This window comes from Peromyscus maniculatus, chromosome 7 (genome assembly GCF_049852395.1).
Source record: "Peromyscus maniculatus bairdii isolate BWxNUB_F1_BW_parent chromosome 7, HU_Pman_BW_mat_3.1, whole genome shotgun sequence".
In the NCBI taxonomy this organism is placed as follows: domain Eukaryota; kingdom Metazoa; phylum Chordata; class Mammalia; order Rodentia; family Cricetidae; genus Peromyscus; species Peromyscus maniculatus.
Window position 1 is genome coordinate 38,515,823 of NC_134858.1, and position 24,124 is coordinate 38,539,946.

Genomic DNA, 24,124 nt, shown 5'->3' on the forward strand with positions numbered 1-24,124 from the left:
TCTTGGCATGCATTCCGTCAGAGTCGATTTTGTACAAACAGAAGGGTTCTGAGTGGTGTAAGATCGTTTTATATAATAGTCTTGTTGGTAATATGTGTGAGCTCGTGCAGGAATTCTTTGCACACAAAGAGCTCTCACATAAAAGAAATATTTGATGCATCTGTTTAACTGCAAGTCACAAAAAAATAGCTGGGTAACTCAGAGCTGATCCTCACAGAACCTGGAGGAATATACACATCCAAGGAGTCTAATGATGGGAGATGCTATTTGCTGCAAGGTGCTACCATTATTTGAAAAGTCCCAGGCAGGAAAGACAATATATCATAGAGAGATCTTGACCCTGGAATTGAAGAATCCCATGATCTCTTCTGACCTTAAGAACTGTGAAATAAGGTGAAAATTATTGTTACCTAATGAAATACATTTTATATTTGATTTGTGGTTTTATGCATGTGTATATATATGAGTATGGATCTTCAGAACTGCCTGTATTTTAAAATACTTATATCTTGGAAATGGTCCCTTAAAACGTATCTGGAGCTTTCGTCTAAAAAACATTTGCTTGCTTGCTTTCCTGAAACGCAAAGGAGAAAGACTGCATGTGAAATCCAACTGCATTTCATAATAGAAGCCCGACCTTCAGAAATGAGGTTAAATGCATTGAATTCTGTTATCTTGATCTCCGAAGAAAAGAAACAGCACACAGACAAAGGAGCATCATGAAGATGAAATGGCTCATTGCTGTCATGCTGCCTGGCACATATTAGGTCTTAATACATAGATACTATTATCATAATTATGAATAATATTGCCTTGGTCTTCCCCATACTTGTTTCAGCTCTTCTCCACCCCTCTTTTTTCTTCCCAGTATTTCCTTCCTCTCACACACCCAACTTCATCTCTCAAGGTACCAGGAGCAGTACTCCATTTGTCTGTCTCATTCCGTCTCGGATGCCCGCAATGGAGATGGAGAAAGAGGCTGGCCAGAGTGTGCAAGGTGTAAAATACAAACAGAATGGGAAGAGGGAGAAAGTAAAAGAATCCTGGGAGTGAGAAACAGAACCAGCCAGCTCTTTCCTTCCTCCTCCAGCCCTTCACTCCGCAAACCCACAAAGAGGAATAAACTCATGAAGGGAATATCCATGAGGAAAAGATATTGTCCAAAGATCAGGTGTGGAGACCTTGGACTGAAGCAGTATTTCATATGGAAAGAGCCAGAAAGAAATGAGAAACAAGAAACTGCCAGGCTTGGAGAAAGGGCAATGAAAAAGATAGATGATCTTTAAAAAAAAAAAAAGATAACAAATGAGTCTCTGATAAGTTTAATTTTCTAGGGCTGGGTGAGCTTTGCCTAAGCTCCAACTAAATGGAAATATAAATAGCTGAGAAAGACGCTGGCGCATAGGAACTGACATAATGGACTGTATTGACTCAGAAAGATAGGAGGGACCTTCTTAAAAGCATAATATTTTACATGGTCATTTATCAGGCTTCCTCTGGGTGAGTAGAATCCTTGGGGGGAGGTAAGTGGACTGGCTAATCTTAGTGTCTTGTTTAAAGTGCGCCCTGCATTGGTCTAGAAATCAGTTAGCTTTACTAGGCAGATGGGAGGGGGAAAGAACTATCTCCCAACAGCATTCATTAGCTAACTACTGAAAAGATCCGACATGCACTTTTCTCAACCCACTATGTGCCTCCTAACCCATCACCTCTTTTTCAGGTCCCTCATTTGACCAAGCTATGTTTATCTTCCTCATCTCATAGAGTATAACTAATTCATGGGCTCTATAGGTGTTTACCCGATGGACACTCACCTGTTAAAATCATTTGCTCTTCTCCAGTTGTAGGTCCATCCACATACACCCTCACGTTCATGAACTCGAACCTTCTGCCTACACTTAGGGTGGGAGTGTTCTAGTTTTTTTTCTCTTGCTGTGATAACAGAAGCAACTTAGGGAGGAAAGGATTTAGTTTAGCTACCTTAAAGTCCTTCTGACATCAAGAGAAGTCAGGCAGGAACCCAAGACAAGAGCAGACACAGGAACCATGGAAGAAAGCTGATTATTGACTTGCTCTCTGGTTTGCTCAGTATTCTTATACAGTGCAGATCCATCTACTAGGAATGGTATTGCCCAGTGTCCTGGGCCCTCTCAAATCAATCAGCAACCAAGAAAATGCCCCACAGATGTGCCCAGGGGTCAGTCTGATGGAGGTAATTTGTCAGGTCAAGTGACTTTAGTTCGTGTCAAGTTGACAATCAAAACCAACCATTATGGGGAGGGACCCTAAGTATTCTAGCCTTTCCCACACAGCATGGTCTTTGACACAGGTCTTCAGTATAGTTAGAGCCCGTTAAATGTCCCAGATGTATTTCTTTAAAATTGTTATTGTCTATTTCTTCTTTTGAGAACTGTCTGTACACTTCATTAGCTCATTTATTGATAATAGGTGTGTGTGTGTGTGTGTGTGTGTGTGTGTGTGTGTGTGTGTTTAATTTTTGCACTTTTCAGGGAAAACAAAATTAAGACTATTTTAAGATTCTATCTCAGCCCAATCAGAATGGTAAAGATCAAGAAAATAAATAACAACAAATGCTGGGAAGGATGTGGGCCAAGAGGAATCCTGATTCATTGCTGATGGGAGTGTAAACTAGAATAGCCATTCTGAAAAATGATATGGCAGATTCTCAAAAGATAAAAATAGATCTACTCTCTGAGCCTGCCATACTACTTCTGGGCATACACCCCAAAGACTCTATAGCCTACCACCGAGATGCTTGTACATCCATTTAATGCTTTACTATTCACAACAGCAAGGAAATTGAACCAGGCAGGGTGTCCATCAGCAGATGAATTGATAAAGAAAATTGTGGCATATACACACAATTGAGTTTTATCTGGCTGTTAAAAATGAAATTTTCAGGGAACCAAATGAATCTAGAAAATATTATATTATTAAGTGCAGTGACCCAGACTCAAAAGTGACTCAGAAAGACAGAAATCTCTTCTTCACTCTCATACATAGATCCTAACGTTGCAGATCCTAACTAAAGGTTTGTATACATGGAAATAAGGGGGTGTGTACTTTGACACTAGATGGAAGATATGAAAACTAAAGAAGAGGTGTTGAGAAGGGAAGGCATTGAGGGCCAAGGGTCACACAAGTGGCATGAATGTAAAAAGGAGACTACTGAGGGCAGGAGGGATACAAGATGGAGGAGGGGTGGGAAGAGTCAAGGGGAGGGTAAGAAAAACAAGAACAAATTTTATTTTTTAAAAAAAATCCCCTAATGTAATCTAATGCTGCATGTACAAACAACAATTTAAAAAAAAAAAAAGTAAGACCATGACACAAAGGACTAACACAGGAAGAGGGCTGGAAGGTAATATCTTCACCAGTCCACAGCTCATTCTGAGGAATGGTATCTGAGGGCCAATGAGTCAACTTAGTGAAATGCTAGTGTTTCATGAGTTACATCTAACCAGTGAAGGGAATCACGATCTTCTAAAGTACTGGGTCCATAAAATACCCTTCTCGGGATTCCCATCTCTGGCACAAAGGGAAGTGCTGTAGATGGATTCGTGATCATTTGAATTTTGTCAGTTTTAGAGGCTGGCAGGTTGACATGTATCAGTATGTTAGTCCTGAATCTCTAGAGAAACAATCAGCTGGGTAAATATATAAAGTACTCCAACAACGGCTATCTCACACCAGAGAAGTTGAGAACCATGTCGTTGTCAAGGCATGAGGTGGGGGATGTCTTAGCAGTCTCAGTCTGATGCTGAAGGCCTAGAAGAATCCTGTAGAGCCACTGGTCTTCAGTTCATGTTGGACCTGCTGCTATGATTAGCAAGTGAATCTGTAACAGCAGTAGCAACAGGGTAGATGAACTCACCAGTAAAAGTGAAAGCCATATAAGGGAATAAAAAAAGCAAAAGGCTTTCCTTCTTCCGTGTCTGTTTGTCTGACCAAGACGAGCTCCCCCAGACGAGCCCAGCAAAACTCAAACCCTCATTGACATTCTCTTCTAAGAAGTCTAAGTTGTGTCGAGTTAACAATTAAAACTCGCCATCAAAGTCAATTTTACCTGAGTCCATCTGAGCAGAGTTACAAAGTCTACCAGACCTAAGCACTCAGCCCTTGAAGAAGTGCCCTGAAGACTGCGTTGGCATGTGGGAACCTTCTTAGTTTTTTCATACCCCCACACCACACATAATATTAACATTCTCTCACACCCAGCAGTGTCTTCCTTGTCCACTTCTGTTACCTTGGTGAAACAACTGCTTGTATTCAGAATTTCCATAACACAAACATTGTTACTTAAGCCCACCATTCTCTTATATCACTTCATCTCTTCAGACGAGCCAAATCGAGAGCAGAGGAAGAAGACAGCACAACCACTGAACCATATGAAGACCCGGCGGCACATCAAACACTGCCTCTGGCTGGAAACGATGAGGATCAATTTTCTATCATCTTCCCCAGGCTACAACATTATGTCTTAATGTGTCTGTGAGTGTGTTTCTGGGTGATATTAGCGCCGTCAGTAAACTGAGCAAAGAAGACCATCCGCAGCGTGGGCAGGCATCTTCCAGTCCACTCACACTCAAAACGGAACAGAAAGATGGGGGAAGAGAGAATTACCCTTCTTGTTTTTCTTGAGTTATGGCATTCATCTTCCATCTCCTGCTGTCAGATATCAGAGATTCTATTTCAGACTCCAGAATGCATGCCATCAGTTTTCCTGTTTCTCAAATTGTTGCCAACATATTGTGGGAATTCTCAGTCTCCATTGTTACGTAAGCCAATTTTAAATAAATGTCTGTCTATCCATCTATCTCTATCTATCTTTGATCTATCATCTTTCTAAACACCAATATATTTCCATGTCTGTCTTCCATTATATTTATATATCTGTCTATCTACTTATCATCTACCATCTACTTATATCTACTACTCATTCTGTTTCTCTGGAGAATTCAACTAATACAAAAACACAGCAGATATTTCTAGGGATATAACTAAAGATGTTGATCATGTAAAACTCATGAAAAAAGAGGACACATTAGGGTGGTAACTAATTAATTCTGAAGCCATACGCATGCACATACACACATCTTAATTTTGTGGATAGAAGCTGGATGACATTGAGTTAGCTTGGATGTACAATGGCAGTCTCCAAGACTGAGCTAAACACAGTTGTCAGTGAGGATCTAAGATGACTGATTAGGCACGAAGTGTCTCCCTTTGAGGCACATTTCCACCCAAGACAGTGTTTCCACAATTGATAACAATTCCATGCATGTCTGTCTATACCTGAGCATGACATAACACAAATGTTAAGAAGTAGAGTTCTCTTTTACTGTCCTATTATGTAATTATTATTTTCAGTAGGCAGAAATGTGATTCCCTATTTATTGTGAATACAGTTTCAATATAAGTCCTACTGTCTGACCTAAGGGCTCACTTTCAATCCAGATGAACTGCCACCCACAAAAAAAATGTTCCAGCTACAAATCCCGCCACTGTCTACACTCCAATTCAAGCTTTGCTTCCTCCTAAACTATGAGTCTAGTGCCAACCTCAAAAACAGAATTATACTCTTGGTACTCCGAGTCCTCAGTTAGGAAGATGTGAATTTCCCTGCCATTTCCTGAACTCAGTTTACTATCTTTACTACAGGCAGTCTTGGCCATACCTCAAGCTGTCTTTAATATGCACCCAGACCTCGAAGTTCAATCCCAGTAATGCATTTCTTTGCGGGGCTTTCTCCAGCACTTACTCTAATTTATCACCTGGCGACTGAATCAATTACATGGGTTGACTATCTGATTTTCACAGTTTGGTATTCGGCTTTTGTCTTCTCTAATAGACTATAAATGTTTCTGAGTTTTAATATCAGACAGACACACTGGCCTCAGATAGTGATTTTGAGAAAGTTGCTTCTCTGTGCCTCAGTTTCCCCTATATAAAATGGCGATAATGTAAAACTTCATGGAACTGCAGCAAGGCCTGATTAAAGTAATTGTTCTTTAAAAGATTAATTTATTTAGTGAGGATAGGTGAGCATGCATGCCACAGGGTGTGTCGGAAAATCAGAGTACAACTTTAGAGAATTAGTTCTCTCCTTCCACAGTGGGTTCCATGGACCAAGCTCAAGTCATTAGGCTTAGCAGAAAGTGCTTTTCCCTGCTCAGCCATCTTTCCAGCCAAAGTTTTGTTCCTTAAGTATCAGATACTATCCACATTAACCTGTGCCTGATACAGGAGTACCTGGCTCACTGTCCCAGTGTGCTGGCTTCATGTTGTGTAACTAAACCTCCAAACTTGCTGACATTTTCCCCCCCAGCATCTAATGTAATCTGTGAACTTTCCATTAGTTTCTCAAACATTGTAATAGAAGAAATCTTCCTATACACATGTTATATGCACCTATTTGTTTGTGTGTGTATACACATCCACCTGCTTTCTAAAATTAAATAGACTTCCAAATGAATAGATGTCTTTGTAGAAAATATCTCCCTCATTGTCTGTGAAGGCACCTTTGCTTGCTGTTAGTACAGTATTAATGTCCTGAGACAAAGCCGCATAGAGCTTTCAAAGCAAGGAGCCCTCTGTGGCATTGTGACTGAGTTGTCTGTATCCAGAACTCACACATGGAAAGTCTTAATCCCAGTGTGCCATTTGGAAGATACGGCCTTGAAGGAAGTGGTTAAGGATAAATTAGGCCATAATGTGGAACCCAATATAGTCCATAGCTTTACACAAAGTAGAAACTAGGGATGTACACTCACATATAAAAGGCCATGTGAGCACACAGCAAGTAGTCTGACATCCAGAAGCCAAGGAGAAAGAAACTCAGCATATCAATACTTTGTCCTTGGACTGTCCACTTCTAGAACTATGAGGAAATTCATTTCTGTTGTTAAGCCACCCCATCTGGAACCCCATATCAGATCGCACCTCTATTAACAAATATGCCCTCAATTAGCCTAATGAGTAAAAGCATCCAACAAGCACACAGAAATCCAGTCCACTCTAAAGGGAAGAAAGGAAACTGACATCAGACAGAACATGGACAGCCCTGGGCAGCTCCTGGTGGAGGGCTGTAGGGCTTACGCAAGGAGTAAATCAGGGCAACAGAGTCTGTGAACCCCAACTCCTTATAGCTAACTGGTGGTGTGGTATTAGGGGAATGAAAGAATACTGGCCTGCTTCCCATGCGCACTTGCCTCCCCCAGCTCTCATCGTCAGTTTCCAGGAACTGGTTCTGATCTGATGCATGGGCTGCACTCAAACTGTGTAGCCAAAGTAATTAACTCCTGCGACCAGAAGTGCTGGGTCAGCACATCCATTGGCTGGGCTGTCTCAGCTCACTGGGAGCCAGCCATGTCCCTGCATCTCTTGACATTTTTAAAGACTGTGTAGCCAGCAACTTCCTGGGGATGGTGGAGGTCGGGGTTCAGAGAGGCCAAGCCTCATAGAGTACAGGGCTTGGAGCGGGTGGAGGTTCTTTTCACTGCGCCTTTGCTTTTCTAAAGTCTCCCTGATCTTCACGTGAATGTCTTCCACCAAGGAGGAGCCTGCTGTGCCATCCAGAGACCCGAGTGCAGAGCCCACCCATGCAAACGACTTCAAATTGATCTCTGGCTAACAGAAACACTGCAAGTTCCCAGGCTTGAGAGTGTGCCCCCCCCCCCCCCCCCCCCCCCCCCGCTTAGACAGTGTGAAGGTTTTGGGTGGTAAGATGCATAGAGAACATCGGACCTGTTTTAATGTACATTTGAATCTGCATGCCTGGAAAGAGTGTCTTTGTCTATATATAATTGGGATAAACTTTATCATCCATAAAGTGCCTATTAATTCTAGAACTGTGGTGTGCTATTTTTAAAAATCTCTGAAGGCAAAAACCTCTCTCTCTCTCTCTCTCTCTCTCTCTCTCTCTCTCTCTCTCTCTCTCAGTGTGTAAGTGTGTGTGTGTGTGTGTGTGTGTGTGTGTGTGTGTGTGTGTGTGTAAGAAATAACTAGGTATTGTAAATGTTCCCTGAAACACCTTAATCATTCTTCCTATGATTTGTTTAACTACAGGCATCACAGATTGCCACAGTGCCTCTACCCACACACTAAATAATGTTAACCAGAAAAATGTGTGATGGTAGGTCAACGGGGAAAACACACATGTGGAATGGAGAAAATCCAGCTGAGGGAGGCTTTGGGGAAGAGTGGAAGAGGGGCGCTTGAAACTGAATATGCCAGGAGATGGAGGGGAAACTTGCCCATGTGACCCTCTGGCTACTCGGAAATGCTGAGGCTCAGCACAGTCATCCAGAGCCACACAACGGTTGCATTCATTCACTGCTCCGGAGCCATCCGCTGACCCACATGCTTTGGCGCTAAGACACAATGTGTGTGCCAATCCCTAAAATGCAGACAATTCGAACCAGAATCTGCCGAAGACTAAATAAAAACTGACCAGGTAAAACCCAGATATGATAAACTTCCCGACAGCAGGAGGATTTGAAAAACTACTTTTTAAAAAAGAATGGCAAAAGGAAAGGGGGGATGGAAGAGGAGGTCCGGTCTGAAACAAGGCAGCCATTGAAATTTACCAAGCAGCTCCTTTAGCTAGGGACAGTCTCTTTCAGTTACACTAATTTCTCCTACCCTTTTCAGGGTAGTCCAGAGTGAATAATTGTTTTGTTTCTGGCTGAAGAGATGCCAAGTTGAAGGCAGGTTTTGGTTAATAAAACTGTCCTGGACCATCAGAAAGAAATCCTGTCTGCTTCAAGAGACAGAGAAAAGCTAGTTTTTCCTTGATCTTCAAGAAAGAGACCTTCTTTTAACCTGTAGCATCCTTTTGTAACACATTTGGGACAAATGAGAAGCAGGATTCAATGGCATTTGGACCGACTCTTCTGTTCCTGAGGATCTCTCCTACTTGATTGCAGACAACTCAGACTAGGACTCTGACCGATGTCCAGGAGAGTCTGCACACTGTTGCCAACCAGTCTACAAGCTACATACATTAATCTCCCCTGCTCAAGTACCGGCAATGGCTTCATATTCACGTGAAAAATCTCACTGTTGATTCTGATATGATTTGAGGCGATTGCTTTTCTCCCCTGTCCCCAGCCCCAGCAACTGAACTCTAATCAGACACACCTCTTCAATATCTCTCCAGGATCCAGACCTTCACACTCTCCCTCTACTTACGCCAGTTTCTACTTCACTTGTGCAAATCCCTGCTCATTTTTCAACTTCAGGCATGAAGGCAGGCGTCTGGACGGCTCACATTAAGTATATACTGACCAAAGAGAGGAGTTAAAAAGAACGGACTGAAGTTCAAAAACTCTCGTGGCTTCTACTAGTCTACCCTGTAGTCATTCCCAGAACATTTCACTGAGAGCCCACGCGATGAGTCAGTAGCTCTCCTCTTCCCATAGCTTCTCCTGGCCCTCCAGACGGTGAGGACCAGTATGATTGCCACTCATTTTCTCATCACACCTAGAACTAACCTCTCAAGACAGTCTCCCAGGGTTGCATATGATGAAGGAAATTGCTAACGAGGGGATCTGGACGCTGGATCAAGCTCTCAGTACCGCCTGCATTGACTGAGCGCAGTGACTTGCCCTTTTCTTCTGGAACTGGTATGATATGGTTCCTGCCAGGGGTCCCTTTGCCACCTCTGCCGTTTGGTGCTATGTTCAGGGGACAGAATGGAACCTCATTGATTGTCTTGGCTCATAATCTAGACACAGCGTTCCAAACTGAGACCTGAGGCAAGCCACTCACCTTCTCCATGTGCTCAAACTCCTCATCACAGACTCAGTGTGGATGGTAAACCAATTAAACCATTATTTTGCCAGATATACATAATGGCAAATTAATATCCGAGACTGATGTGCTCTGGCCACACTGATCTTCTAATACCTGACAGCTGTCTTCTGTACCTACATTCTTTCCCTTGCTCATTCTTTTTCTTATGGTCTCCTATTAAATGTCTTTTTTCTTTTTTTTTTGTCAAGGAGAACGTTCCTGGCCTGTGTGCAGTCTAGACTCCCTTAGCTCCCTATAAGTCGATGCGACCAGTGTTCACAGATCATTTCTTCTTTAATGATCATTTTCCAGGTTAGACCTTATAACAAATAGCAAGAACTATATCCTGTGGTGATATGTTTACCCCAATAAAACTTACCTGCGGGTCAGAGAAGCAGAACAGCCAGCCCCTAGCTTACCTCTATGAAATCCCCAGCCTCAAGAGAGTGAGTTCCTATTTCCTCACGCTTTATATACCTTGCTGTGTCCTGCCATATTACTTCCTGGGATTAAAGGCGTGTGCCACCACTGCCTGGTTCTGTTTCTCTCGTGTAGTCCAGTGTGGCCTTGAACTCAGAGAGATCCAGACGGATCTTTGCCTCCTGAGTGATAGGATTAAAGTTGTGTGCCACCACTGCCTGACCTCTGTGTCTAATTTAGTGGTTGGCTCTGTCCTCTGATCCCTAGGTAAGCTTTATTGTGATACACAATATATCACCACACAATCTGTCTCATTTGTCTTTGGACACTATCCTAGTTTGTATTCTAATATTGCAATAAACGCTATGATCAAAAGAAACTCGGGGAGGAAAGGGTTTATTTTGTTTACATGTCCCATTTACATTCATCACTGGAGGAAACCAAGGCAGGAATTCAGACAAAGCAGGAATCTAGAGGCAGGACCTGAAGCAGAGGCCAAGGAGGAAAGCTGTTTACTGGATTACTCCCTGTGGCTGGCCTAGGCTGCTGAATTATGCCACCCAGGACCATCTACCCATGATGGGCTGGGACCTCCCACATCAATCATTAAATAGGTAAGTGTCCCCACAGACTTGCCTACTGGCCAGCCTAATAAAAACGGTTTCTCGATTGAGGTTCCCTTTTCCTCAATAACTCTAGATTGCGTCAAACTTTCAAAAAACAAACAACAAAAAAACTAACCAGCATAGATACCCAACACCTCTCACAGAGATTACAAATAAACATTTATCGGGTAACTAAATTAATGAAATATAAAGAAGGAATTGAAGAAGTCTGGTGGGAATGGCAATCCTAGACTTTAAGATAAAGTTCCATCTGACAATAAAATTGTAAGGTGCCAGATAAGATTAGTTTAGCTCCTTGGAGGTCAAGCAGCCAAGGGATAGGCAAGGAGGTAGGGGAACATACAAGGTCCAGGCTAGGTGAGTGGAGTGCAGTGGTTTCCTGCGTGAGCTTTGCAAAACAAACACTGGGAGCTGGAGGGGAGTTTGCTGCTGGATGACAAGTATTTTGCCACCTGCCATAAATCACCACGGCTTTCCTTTCTAAAGGCGTTTAGGGGTGTGACGTGCCTCGGTAATTTTAATAACGGTCTTTTCAGCTCCATACCTGAAGAACGATGATTTTCACGGTTTACTTCTTCCATGTTTGTAAGGGGAGGCAGGTGGGAAGGTAGCAGGAAGTACATAAGCTCCACGTGCCAAAAAAGACAGGAGGTGAAAATACACAGTCACAGCAAACGGCCCCTCCCCCACATTTAGAGCAGAAAACAACTAAGCACTAAATATTTCAAAAGTGAACTTGCTCAGCACGACTATCACCCACAGAACAATTTCTAAAACAACTCGCACATCCCCAAGCCTCCTAATTAACCAGAGCAAGTTGGGACCTCACGGTGTGGCAGACAGCCCTAACAAGCTTGCTGTAAAGGAGTTTAAGAAATGTGTTGATTGGAGCCAGTCAGGAGCAGGTACCTTAGAGATAGCGCATTCTCAATGACTGAGGCAGCCCGGGAAGAGGGAAAAGTTGGGATGTAATACGAGGGGCCATCAAGAGGTGGGTGCCTTTCTCTAGAATCAGAGCCTCAGATTCGTCCATCTAGTCTCTTCTTCGGATGGAACAGATGGAGGGCACGGATGCCTGCATTCCGGTTTCAGCTCCTGAGACTCGGGCAGGTGGACCAAGCGTGGAGGAGCAGAAAGAGGCCCGGAGGAGGAGTGTGGGGAGAAGGGAGCAGAGGTCACCCTGCAGCCTTTAGAGACACACAGGAGGTGAAGTGATCCATTCACTCTACCCAGCGGGGACGGAGGACAAAAGAGGCTCCAGTTCACGTGCTGGCCGGGACACCTTTGTGAAGAACCAGCACCTTTCATCTTGAAAGGAGTTCATAATTCTTTTGATAGCTTTGAGAGGAGAATGGGTAAAAAGTTAATCTCCCTTTGGTTCTCTTATCAAGAGTAAACAAAGTTCAACTTTGCAAGCTCTCTGTTAGCCAACCCCACCTTCCGGGGACCCAGACAGAGGTCATGTCTGTAACTGAAGAGATTCAATAAACGCAAGGAGAGACTGGTTGGGGGGAACACCTGCTCCCTGCTCCTCCCCAGTGGGAAGCTGACTCCTGCTGGCACCCCCATCAGCCTCAGCTGGAGAAAACTTCACATGCCAGTGCTGGGCCCCTAGGTAAATCTGTTCTAGTCCCCGGGACTTCAATGTGTATCTGCTTCAAGGGAACTACGTTGGCCTGGAAGACTATAAATGGGTCTGGTCAGGTCAGTGACTTTTCTACTACATTCTCTCAGCTTCCATCTATGTCACAGTGGGACCTTTATGGACCTCAGCATTCCATTCTGTACAATGTGGTAATGATTCCATCTTTGTCTCCTACACTGGTTCAACATCAAGATGCCAGTTCTTCTGTCAACATGCTACAATTTTCACATTGGACGTGAGGGGTCTAAGCTTCTAGATAGAGAGATAACATCTAGGAGAGTCCACACTGTACAATGGCAGGCTAGCTGACAAGGTATTCTATCTGAGGTTTGTTGTTAAAAAAAAAAAAAAAAAACTCAAATGTTTTAGTCAAATAGATAACATCAATGAAAAACACAATTTCAATTTCAATAAAAGTTTTAAAGATGCCTAACATTGTTCCCTGTGGTTGTTACCTACTTCAACATAACTTTTATGTTTAAAAAACATCTTAGCAGTAATTAGGGAATGTTTCCACAAATTATTGGAGGGTGGGAAGTGAATTATTGGGAACTGAACCCAGGACTTCATACTTGCTAGGCCAGCATTCTGACACTGAGCTACATCCCCCACCCTTCAACTAGTTCTTTATGTACTATTTTTGCATCAAAGTTTATATGAGTGAGTTTTTCTTTGGCTAGATTATTGCCTTGTAGTTTATCAGTATTCTCTTACATTTTAATCAACAACCCTTTCCAAGACAGTACAATCCAGGGCTTTCTATTGCCCCAGATGGTGAAATATCCCTTCCACTTCAACCAGGGGTCTTTGCCAAGAGTAATCTCAGAACATATGAAACATCCTGCAGAGACTTATTGAAAGGCCTTTTGTGAACATCAGTTCAGAGTAAATAGTAGCCTGCTCCATAAAAGTCAGGAGATCTAAAAGGTCATCTCATTTGCTTCCAGATGAGATGACCAACGCTCAGAGAGGTTAAAGTTGTCTGAAGTACAGAACTAATTGGTATCAGAATTTAAGTTTAAGATTTAACTTTCCAGAACCCACTAGGATTAATTTACCAATATGCTATATTTTTATTCAAATTAGGTCAATGAATATTTAGGAGTTCCTCGAAAGTCAAAGGAACCCTGCTAGATAAAATGAAGGAAAGAAAATGGGAAATACACACTTCCCATCCTCCAAAGGCCCAGGTCCTTGGAGAAACACACCATTTAAGAGAGAATAGAAAAGCTTCAGAATCCCCGATTAGCCAGCAAACAGTTGAAAGAGATCAAACAGAGAGCAATTCAGACAGAAGATCTAGCACCTTAATAATGAAGGGGTCTTTGAGCTGAGCCTTGAAGGACAAATACAATTTGGATATTCCTATATTTTGAGACAGGGCACAATTGGAAAGTCAAGTGGGTTCCCAAGTCACATGCTAGTTTTATAGGTTTTCTGGAAGTGTTTGCTGCCTTTCTGTCTAGTGATCAGGTATAGTTCCTTACCCTGCACTGGACTTGGACAGCCATCCTGTGATCAATATCCAGCAGCTGCCTTGACCACGGGTTTATTGGTTGATCCAAAACATAGATTGTATGTGTTTATATTCCACTCTCCACCTCTGATTAATAGTAAGATGCTGTACAACATAGCTAACATCTCTGACTCCATTTCCAGAGATGAAAACAGTATCCATGCCGCCAGTTTATTCAGAGAGTTAAGTTAGTTAATACGGGTAAAGCCCTCAGGATGACGTCTGAGACATGGTTAAGTGCTAACTCAGTGTTTCTTAAAGCAGTACCAACCACAGGCTGTGGGGTTCTTCTAATCAAAGATCTTCTGAAAAGCCAAGGAATTTAGGTGGAAGTTCCACTTCTGTTACCTCAGTACTCCATTCTGAAGTGAATTCATGGAGAGAGAAATGCTTGGGGTAGAATGCTGTGGGCCATTTTCTCAGTGTCCTTACTCACCTCTGCTGGCAGATCCCACACAGAAAGGATGACCCCAGGGCTCCTCCTCACCCTGAAATGATGGATTTGGCTCAGGCCAAACAGCAGTCTGCTCTGGTGATGCTCTGAAGCCTCAAGCTTAACTCTCCACAGCTCAGAATAGCTCCTGCCCTCCCCGTGGACTCCCCTTTGCTAATGGTTTCATGTATTCCAGATCGCATTACTACCAGGAATCGATCTCTCAGCCCTTTAAACATAGTCTATTTTGGTCATCTTTCCCTGACTCTTAGATATATTTATTTCCCAGAATATGTAGCAACTCTTAGACAAAATAAATTCTGATGACAGAAATGGAAGCAATCTGCTGTCCTGTTGTTGGGAGAGCTGGAAAGTTTTCCTTGAGAAATATTTTTGTAGGTCAAAGCAAAGAGAATTCATGTCTCTCACACAGTGGGCCTGCAGTGCAACAGGCCACCGAGTCTTGAGAACTGCCCAGAAACCATTCCTGGGTTTTCTAGAGCTCCACAGCTCGTCCTTTGGTTCTGGTCTACATGACCACAGGCCACAGAAGGCAGCTAATCACTGAAAATGCAGCTGAGGTGATACAGGGACCGAACTTCTCATTTTAATTCCTTTTAATTTGGGGTTTAGGATGCTTGTGAGGCAAGTTCTCTAACCCTGGGTTTGGTCCTCAGCTCCAAAAGTGTGCTTTCCAGGAGAAGAACCACATATAAAAATTTAAAACTAAATTATTTTGTTTTGGTGACTGCACTTACAAGCTTGAAAGTTGTAAAGTTTGGGAACATTTGGAGATACGAACCTACGTAATAAACTGTAGCTATTGTGAAATTTAAATATGTATTAAGTATTTCTGATGTGAATTTAGCATCTAAATTGAAATGTATAGTAACCATAAAATATATAGGCTTCATAAACCTAGTATGAAAAAGATATATAATTTATTTTTAACATTTGATATTATGTTTTGATCATATCTAGTTTAAAAAAACCATTAAAATTAAATACACTGACATTTTTTTCTTTCATTTAATTTGGCTTAGACAAATATAAAGTATTTACATGGTTCACATTGTGTTTCTACTAGACAATGATAATGAGAGCAATCTCAAGTATAAGCTGCTTGTTCTTTAGAACAACCCTATTAGTTGGCCAAAATGCTATGGTTATCCCCATTTTAAAGATATGGAAATGTAAGTTCAAACAATTATGGAGCCTTAAACCTTTGAATGAGAGACAAGCACGATTCTAAGGCTTCTGTAAGAGAGATGGTTGGGTAGCACTAAGGACGTTAGAAAAAGTCATATGAAAATCTAAAATTTTATAGGCTATGGATATGTAAAAGTGTTTAATCGGTGTTACCCTACATGGGAGATAATGCTCAGAAACCTATATGTTGACAAATAAAAAGCCAAGTGCCAGATGTGAGCTAGTTCCCCTTGAGTTGTTGGTGATGAGTGTCCTAGTGACCTCAAGCAACACAGGCTACAGCCACTGTTTCCTGTTGCCCACTGGCACTTGTTATTAAGGCCCTGTTGCTGAGATATTTGATATTATGTTTTGATCATATCTAGTTTAAAAAAACCCATTAAAATTAAATACACTGACATTTTTTTCTTTCATTTAATTTGGCTTAGAACACTACCATACATTCTGGTCACAGAATATGGAGAAATGGATTTGGCACTGACCAGGTTGACCCTCCCTGTTGGCTAGCTATCATAATACTGGGAGGTGCTATGCAGGCTGCTATGGGGGAAAAGTCATCAACAGTCTTACCCGGTGAACCCTATCGACTTCTATAATGACGGCTGTGGCAAGATGTACCATGGGTGCAATGTTGGCATCAAAGTTATAGGGGGTTAATGTGCCACTTTCTGGTTGAATTTAAGGCTCGTTCCACAGGACAAAATACATGGTACTGTACACCTGGTCCCAAACCCTTGGCTGTGAAGGTCACAGGCCCAGGCTGAACACTACCATCATTCTGCTAAATAGACATATATCAATCTGTCCTCCATATTCATCCCTCTGTACCTATACCTTGGTGCCGCTCTCAAACCTTATTAGAGGAGTGTCTTTGTGCAGTGGGTAGTGGTTCACACAGAAACTCACAACTTGTCAAAGTGTAGAGAATGAATGAACTATAATGGGAGAGTGGACAGATTGGAAACCTCAAGAGAAAGCACAAGTTTTGTTTTGTTTTTTGAGCTTCTTCCATATTGTGCATGTCAATGCACATTCTTCTCCTGACACACTTTTGTGTTGTTTCCAGTCTGGGTCTTCTATAAACAAAGCTCAAGAGAATTCAAGAAAAGATGCTGGGGGGATAAAGGTTTTTAACTATTTGAAAAATATATCTAGGATTAGGAATGCTAGGTCATATGACAGTCACATGTGTAGCTTACAGAACACCGCCCAAAAGTTCTTCTTATGGTTTCACTTAAGTCAATGAAGTTTCCTGCATTTGTCTGTGCTTCTGTGGTCCTAAGAATCTTTTCTCACTTCAAGGGCATGAAAAAGTAGTCCTTGGCAGTTTTGTGCATTTATTTCACAGTCTGGTCTTTGTATTTAGGTTTCTGATTTGTTACCATTCCCTTTTGTAAATGGCAGGAGGCAGCAATGAAACATTTTCTTCTGCATACGTGAGTCAATTTATCCTTGATCATCAGTTTTATACCCAGCTGTTCTTTCTCCAGTGACCCCTGTGATATCTCATGAACTTCTAATTTCACATATTAACCTTGATTTTTAAGAAAAAATTCAAAAATACATTACAAATGTTTAAGAAACTTTAATTTCAAAGAATATGGATACAATTGAAAGAGAACATTTACAATATGAATTGCTAGAAATAACGAGAGAGAACTGGAGAGACAAGCCAGCAATTAAGATTATTAGCTGCTATTGCAGAGACCCAGGTTCAGTTTTCAGCACCCATGATTCCAGGAAATCTGATGCATTCTTCTGGCCTCTGTGGACACTGAACACACACATAGTGCACATACATACTCTCAAGTACAAGGTGCCCCAAAATTCCACTAATTCTTAGATATTTCAGAGTTTCTGTGTTCCTTTGAGTGGTGTTTTATATCTTTTATTATTATTTACTATGTATGTGGAACACTACTATCATTTTATAGAAGTTTCTTATTCTATCCCTAAGTTTATAATATTTTCTGTATAGAAAATCTTATCATCTCTTAATACAAATATTTTTACTTTATTTCTTCCTGACTTGAAGTATCTAATATATTCTTTATTTCTTAATGTATAGTTCAGTGTTTTCATTACTTTGCTAACTTATAGCAAAGATAATGGTACCCTTGTTTTATTCTTGATGTTAAAAAAGTTTCACAAGTAAAGATTATGCTTCATATTTTTAAAAATATATGTTACCATGTTACTTTCCTGTAATTCTTTGTTATTTGATACTGTTTATCGATAAATCAGTTTTTTATCTTCATCATATATATTTTGTGAATCTAAGATAATCATGAATTCTCTCTTATTTCAGATAAAACCTTAAGTGTTATTAACAAATTTTAATACATTGTTTATTTCAATAGCTTACAGTTTCTTTAGATTCCTTGCTCTTATAAATAAAATAGATGTAAAATCTTTTCTGGTACAATCTTTAACAAGATTTTGTAATCAAAATTAATATTTCCTGTAAAATACGAATTAAAAAATGAAGAAGAAATCAAGCCTATTTTTAACAGCTACAAATTTGCCTAGAAATAAACTGAAGCAAAAATATGAGCAATATCTACAATAAAATTGCAAAACATTGATGAAGAAAATTGAAGACACAGAAACTATGAAAAGTTTTTCTGTGTTCTTGAATTGGGAGAATCCATATTGTTACAGTGTCCACAGTAGCCAATGTAACCTCTCAGTTTGGTAGGCTTCCTATCCAGACATCAGGGACATTCTTCACAAAATTAGAAAAGACTCCTAGCCTTTGCACAATACAACAGTAACCTGAATAGCCAAAGCCATGATAAGCAAAGAAAACAAGTCAGGAGGTGTTACTATATTTAACTGCAAATCATGTGACAGCCCTAGGGTCATCTAAAGAGCATGGTAGGAACTAAGACAGAAACACAGATGGCTAGAACAGAAAAGGAAACTAGAAGTAAACCCACCCACATCCATCCACCTGATTCTCTGCAAAGATGGCAAGGGCTTGTATTGAAGAAAGGAGGGCCTTTTTGTAAAAATGGTGCTGAGAGAATTGTGTGTTCATATGAAGAAGATTAAAACTAGACACTCACATCTCAGGAGTGAAACTTAAGAATTGAAACTACTCAGAGGAAACAGGAAACACAGCAAGAAATTGCGATGGGTCAAGTTTTTCTGGACAAGTCCCCCGAAGCACTAGAAATAAAAGCAAAAATGGGGAAACAGGATTGCATCAAACTGAAAGCCTTCACCTGCAGAACGAAGCCAAGCCAAGCCAAGTATTTATCTGGTGGAGAATCAAGATCCAGAGTGTGCAAGGACCCCAACAATTCAGAAAAATGCAAAATAACCAGCTTAAAAATGGACAATGTTTCTAAATGGACCTTCCTCAACATATACCAATGGCCAGCAAATACATAAAAAGGCTCAATATCACTATTCATTATGGAAATATAAATCAAAACCATGATAAGAATAGCTATTATTAAAAAACAAAAGCTAATAAGTGATAGTGACGATGTAGAGGAGGAACATTTGCATACTTGGAAGGAATGTAAATTAGTACAATAATTATGGATAATAGTATGGACATATAACTCCCCTCCCCCACAAAAAAAGAATGACCATATGATCTGTCAGTTTTACTCCTGACTACACAGACCAAGTAAATGAAATCAGGAGGTGAACAAGACAACTTCATGCATACGTTGTTTGGAACATTATCAACCATATTCAAAAAAGGGAAATAACTCACTATATGAGTCTACACGAGCTGGTAAGCAGGTGATGTGGCGCACATATACAACTGCCATAGAAAGAGTGAAATGTGGTTATTTGTAACATGAGTAAAGCTGAAGGGTGAAATAAACCAGGCATATAAAGTCAAATGTTACCTGATCTTATTATTTAGAGAACATACAAAAGCTGATCTCATTTGTGTTGAGAGGAGAATGGTACCTGAGGCTGGGGCAGTAGGAGGTAGTAGGAAAGGATGGAGAATGGTTGATTACTTGGTACTAATTCACATTTTCAATGAGAGTAAGAAGTTCTTATAAGCTATCGCACAATAGGATGACTAGGAGAAATAACTGAATTATTGTCATGAAACAGCAAATGTATAAATGTTGCATGTATACGTGGTATTTAATCAGTATTGACCACTGTTACATTATATATCATTTTAAAAAGTAAACTTCATTTAAAATATAAATTTCAAATCTATCTGCTCTTGTATGTTGTTGTACACAAAGATCCTTGAACTCATTTGGAAATTACTTGAGCCGATGGCTTATGGGTTGGGAAATCCGAAGCTTCTACATCCACAACAAATAATCTAACATCTGCATATCAAAGTCACAGAAGGAGAGGAGGAAAAAAGAAGGGCTGAAAAATTAAAAGAAGCATGGCTGAAAAACGTCTCATAGCTGGCGAATTACACAAACCTGTGACTCAAGAAGCTGAGAGAATGCCAAACAAAATAAATACAAAGAACTGTTGTCAAGACATATTGTAATCAAATGTCTGAAAACTAAACACAAAAGAAAAATCTTGGGATTAGAGAGAAACTGTGCATTACTAGTAAGAGAAAAAAAAAATTTAAATAACAGCAGATTTCTCGTAAGAAATCCTGGAAGCCACCAGGAAACAGAACCCATTTCCAATGCTCAGAGGGAAGAACTGCCATTTAGGAATTCCAGTAAAATATCCTTTAGGGGTGAAGCTGAGAGACCTCCTTAGATGAAAGAAAGCAATGGGAGTTTGTTATCAGTAGAACCACCGAAAGAACTGCTAATGAAGTTCTTTGTGTAGGAAGGAAGGGAGGGCAGGGACCAGGAATGAAGAGAGGGCGCCCCAGGTGGGAAACACACGTGTCGGGCTCTTCTCAGCCCCGACTGTACGGTATCATCTAGTATATAAAAACACAATAATAACCTTTCCACATAGTTGTCAGTGCACTACTTAAGCTGACTGTATCATGAGCGGGAGATGAGAATGGAAGCTGAGGATTTAGGCAATTACAGTAGAGGTGGATTCTATTTGAAGTGGGAAAATGCTGCTGGCAGTTGACGGCGCACGTGCGGAGGGGGGCATGGCAAACAACAATGGATGCATATTATAATCCATAGAGCAGACATTGCAAACTGTGGGAAATGTGTATAAAATGAATCAAAACGGATTTCTAAAGACAGTTTGAATACTTTACATGAAAATGGGGAAACGGAAGAGATGGAAGGAAAGCAAGGGGCACAAAAATAAAGTAAAATAAGACACAGATTCAATCCTAATATATGAGTAATTATTTAATTACTGTTATTTAATAGAAGTAAATCGTACATGTCTGGGGATGTAGCTCAGTGGTAGAGCACTTGCCTAGCATGTCCCAGGCTCTGGGTTCCATGCCCAACACCGCACATGCATGCGCGCACGCGCACACACACAGATGTAAGTCTTATAAAGATGCAATTAAAAGATAAAATAGCAAAATAGATTAGAGTGGGGGTGAAGGAAAGACATCTGAAATCAAATTATATGCTCTTCATCAAAAAAACACCTTCAAACACAATTATACTAGTAGATTAAAAAACAAATAAAAGAGATTGGGAGGTGGTACTTGAGCAAGCGTCAGGACCAGAGTCTGGATCTCCAAACCCAGTGCTGGGTAAGTATGGAAGCCCTACCATAACTGTGACCTCAGAAGAAGATCTAGAGCAAACTTTGTAACAAGACTAGCCAGGGAAGCTCTGGGTTTGACTGAGAGAAATTTTCTTATTGGTTAAGATGGAAGACCGAATGAAGACAATCTCAGACCTCCATATGCATACATACATATGCATGTACACCCACCCACCCAAACACTTATGTGCACACATGTAAATGTGCATACACATACATGCACACCGCATACACATACACACACGTACAACACTAGTATAGAAAAAGGAAAATTAAGTAAAAGGACAGAGGAAATATCAAACAAACACTAATCATAAGAATGCTAAAGTGTCATATTAATATTGATAAAGATCGTCTTCAAAACAAAGAAAATTGCCATAAACAATTAAGGACATTATACAGCCACAAAATGGCCAATTCCTGAAGACGCTAGGGCAAGCTTAAAAGTGTCTGTACCATACATAAACAAGACCTGCAGAAGCAGTGGCTATTCTTCTAACAGGTCAGGAAGCAACAGCGAAGCGCGGGCTAGGGATGTGGCTCAATGGTAGAGCACCCGCCTAACATGGATAAAATCCTCGCTGTCCACAATACTGCAAAAACAAAAACTAACTAAGAATGGATCGCTCGTAAATACGAAAAATCAGCGATAGCATTTGAAAACACTGGAAGGAGGGCACGGTGGCTCACTTCTTGAACCCCAGTACTTGAGAGGCAGAGGAGCATTGCCATGCATCTGAGGTCAGCCTGTGAGCTCCAGGGAGGCCCGGACTACAGCATGAGCCTCTGTCCCAGACAACAAACAAATGCACAGTACAACAAAGCATTCTGCTCACTCTACAGTGAAGAGAAAGGAAAAGGTAAGGTTAAAACCAAACAATCCAGAAAAGAAGCTGACAGCTAAAGGCAGGACGCCTAATCTTTTGGATTCTCTGGGCCACACTGTACTGAGAACTGGCTTGGCCACAGATAAAATGTCTATTGGACTAGCCTAGGTACTCCCCTAACACTGGATTTAAGAAGTGCAACGTTGAGCAAGAGACTGGGACACAGGAAACAGCCACTAGAGAGTCACTCATGGACGTGAACTGCTGAATAGATCCCCAAAGAAGAGATGCAAAGGGTATAAGAAACAACTGTACAGATGTTGTAGTCTGAGATGGGGGGGTTTTCACCTAAATGAAATCTCCATGTATTCCATCTATGTATTTCAGCTGTTAGTCATGACATCCATGGGTCTGTTCCTGGTGTTGCCTCATGGGTCAAACTGTCACCTTTGTCCCTTGTGAAGATAACAACAGCTGCTAATTTACTAAATACAGTTCAGACTTTGCATTAGCTATATTATGATATTATAATAACCACATAGGATGGATGTAATCTTGTTTAGGATAAGAAATATTGATGTTCAAATAACTGGTATGCCTGAGGTCCTAGAGCTGGTGAGTGTCACAAATGAAATTCAACTGAGGACTTCCCAGGGCGGACACAATAGCTTCCTCTTCTTTAGTAATATGACTCCTACTATAGACTTCATTTCCCAGCTTCCTTTGTAACCACACCTGGCCATGTGACATCTTTATGTCCAATGAAGTGTTAGCATTCTGCTGTAGCCTTGTTCTTAATGGGATGAGGTGTGTCTTTCTCCTCCTTGCTGTTGGCTAGGTGAGCATGCATCGACTAGAACAAAAGCATATGTCTCAGATGATTAAGCTGAAGGTAGACGTTCCAGAAAGAATTAAAGCAGCCCAGACTTATTGACGTATGAAGCTTTTGTTCTAGCTTTCAACTATCTTTAGAGAAAACCCCTGAAATTTATATCTAGTTTAAGCCACTGTGTGTGTGTGTGTGTGTGTGTGTGTGTGTGTGTGTGTGTGTGTGTGTGTGTGTGTGTGAATCTGGGTCACTTGGCTGACTTGCTCTCCTAACATGTGTGGACTTCAAAGCCTGCACTCTTGACCTTTATTTGTGTCTTCTCTCAAATAAGCTGCAGTATACCACAGGCCACAGCATGTCACAGCCCTTCCCATCACACTCAAGCAATTCAGATTTATAACTCTCCCCAAGCCACGCACAGTGTCTAGAGCAGAGCAGAAATTCAAGCAGTATTATAAATTCATTAACTCACCAATGTGAGAATCAATATTTCAAATAATCTAGGAGCCCGATATGTACCCGATGCTGGCCTCCAGGTACTACCCATCACTCCTGTCAGCACGTTGGTGTCAGCTCTGAAGAACTGCATATTGACTTGATATTGACCCCAGAAAAATAGAGCAGAGAGCTGAATTTGCCTCCAACACCATCCATAACAACAACAACAACAAAACAAAAACTGGGCTCAGTCCTCTTGGATTGCCAGGTTTGCTCCCATTGGTCCAGCTCCCAAAGTTCTCCTGCCTTACTGAAGTCCTGGCATGAACCTTCAAGACATTTCAAAAGCATACAAGCTCACTAGTTCTTCTTTCAACATCTGGGGACAAAACAGAAGAGACTCCAGCCACCTTATGTCTCAAAGAGAAGTAAATTCTCCTTACAAGCTACGTGTCTATGTAAAAAGCGGGTGAAAGAGACCTGAATAAGCTTGTCCCAGACCATCCGGAGAAAAGACCACCAAGCAAAGTAAGCCTTGGCTTTTGGTGCCCCCAGTGAGGCCATTAGGGAAATGGTTCAGTATTTAGGAGGAAGAGGAGATTTAGTCTGGTCTAGGACACAGGGTTGAAGGTCACTTCAGTCCTTCTGAAGTTTCTACACCATATGAGCTCTCAAAAATACCATACCAGCTAATAGATATTTTTTTTCACTTAAAA

The 24,124-nt window shown here is 41.1% G+C and overlaps 2 long non-coding RNA genes across 3 annotated transcripts in view; both read right to left on the reverse strand.

Annotated features, from left to right (window-relative positions):
* LOC121830800 (uncharacterized) overlaps positions 1-9,711 on the reverse strand; it is a 110,417-nt gene extending 100,706 nt beyond the window's left edge. Inside the window, exon 1 of one of the 2 annotated variants that reach the window (XR_006074024.2) lies at positions 9,516-9,711. This is a non-coding gene — a long non-coding RNA (uncharacterized LOC121830800). The remainder of the gene's footprint in view (positions 1-9,515) is intronic. The other variant, XR_013052711.1, reaches the window with a different exon arrangement.
* A 677-nt stretch (positions 9,712-10,388) lies between these two features.
* On the reverse strand, positions 10,389-12,566 carry LOC143274126 (uncharacterized). Its single transcript, XR_013052553.1, has 3 exons — positions 11,772-12,566; positions 11,407-11,488; positions 10,389-10,719 (listed from the first exon to the last, which is right to left on the reverse strand). It is a non-coding gene; the product is annotated as an uncharacterized LOC143274126 (long non-coding RNA).
* Positions 12,567-24,124: the final 11,558 nt, after the last annotated feature.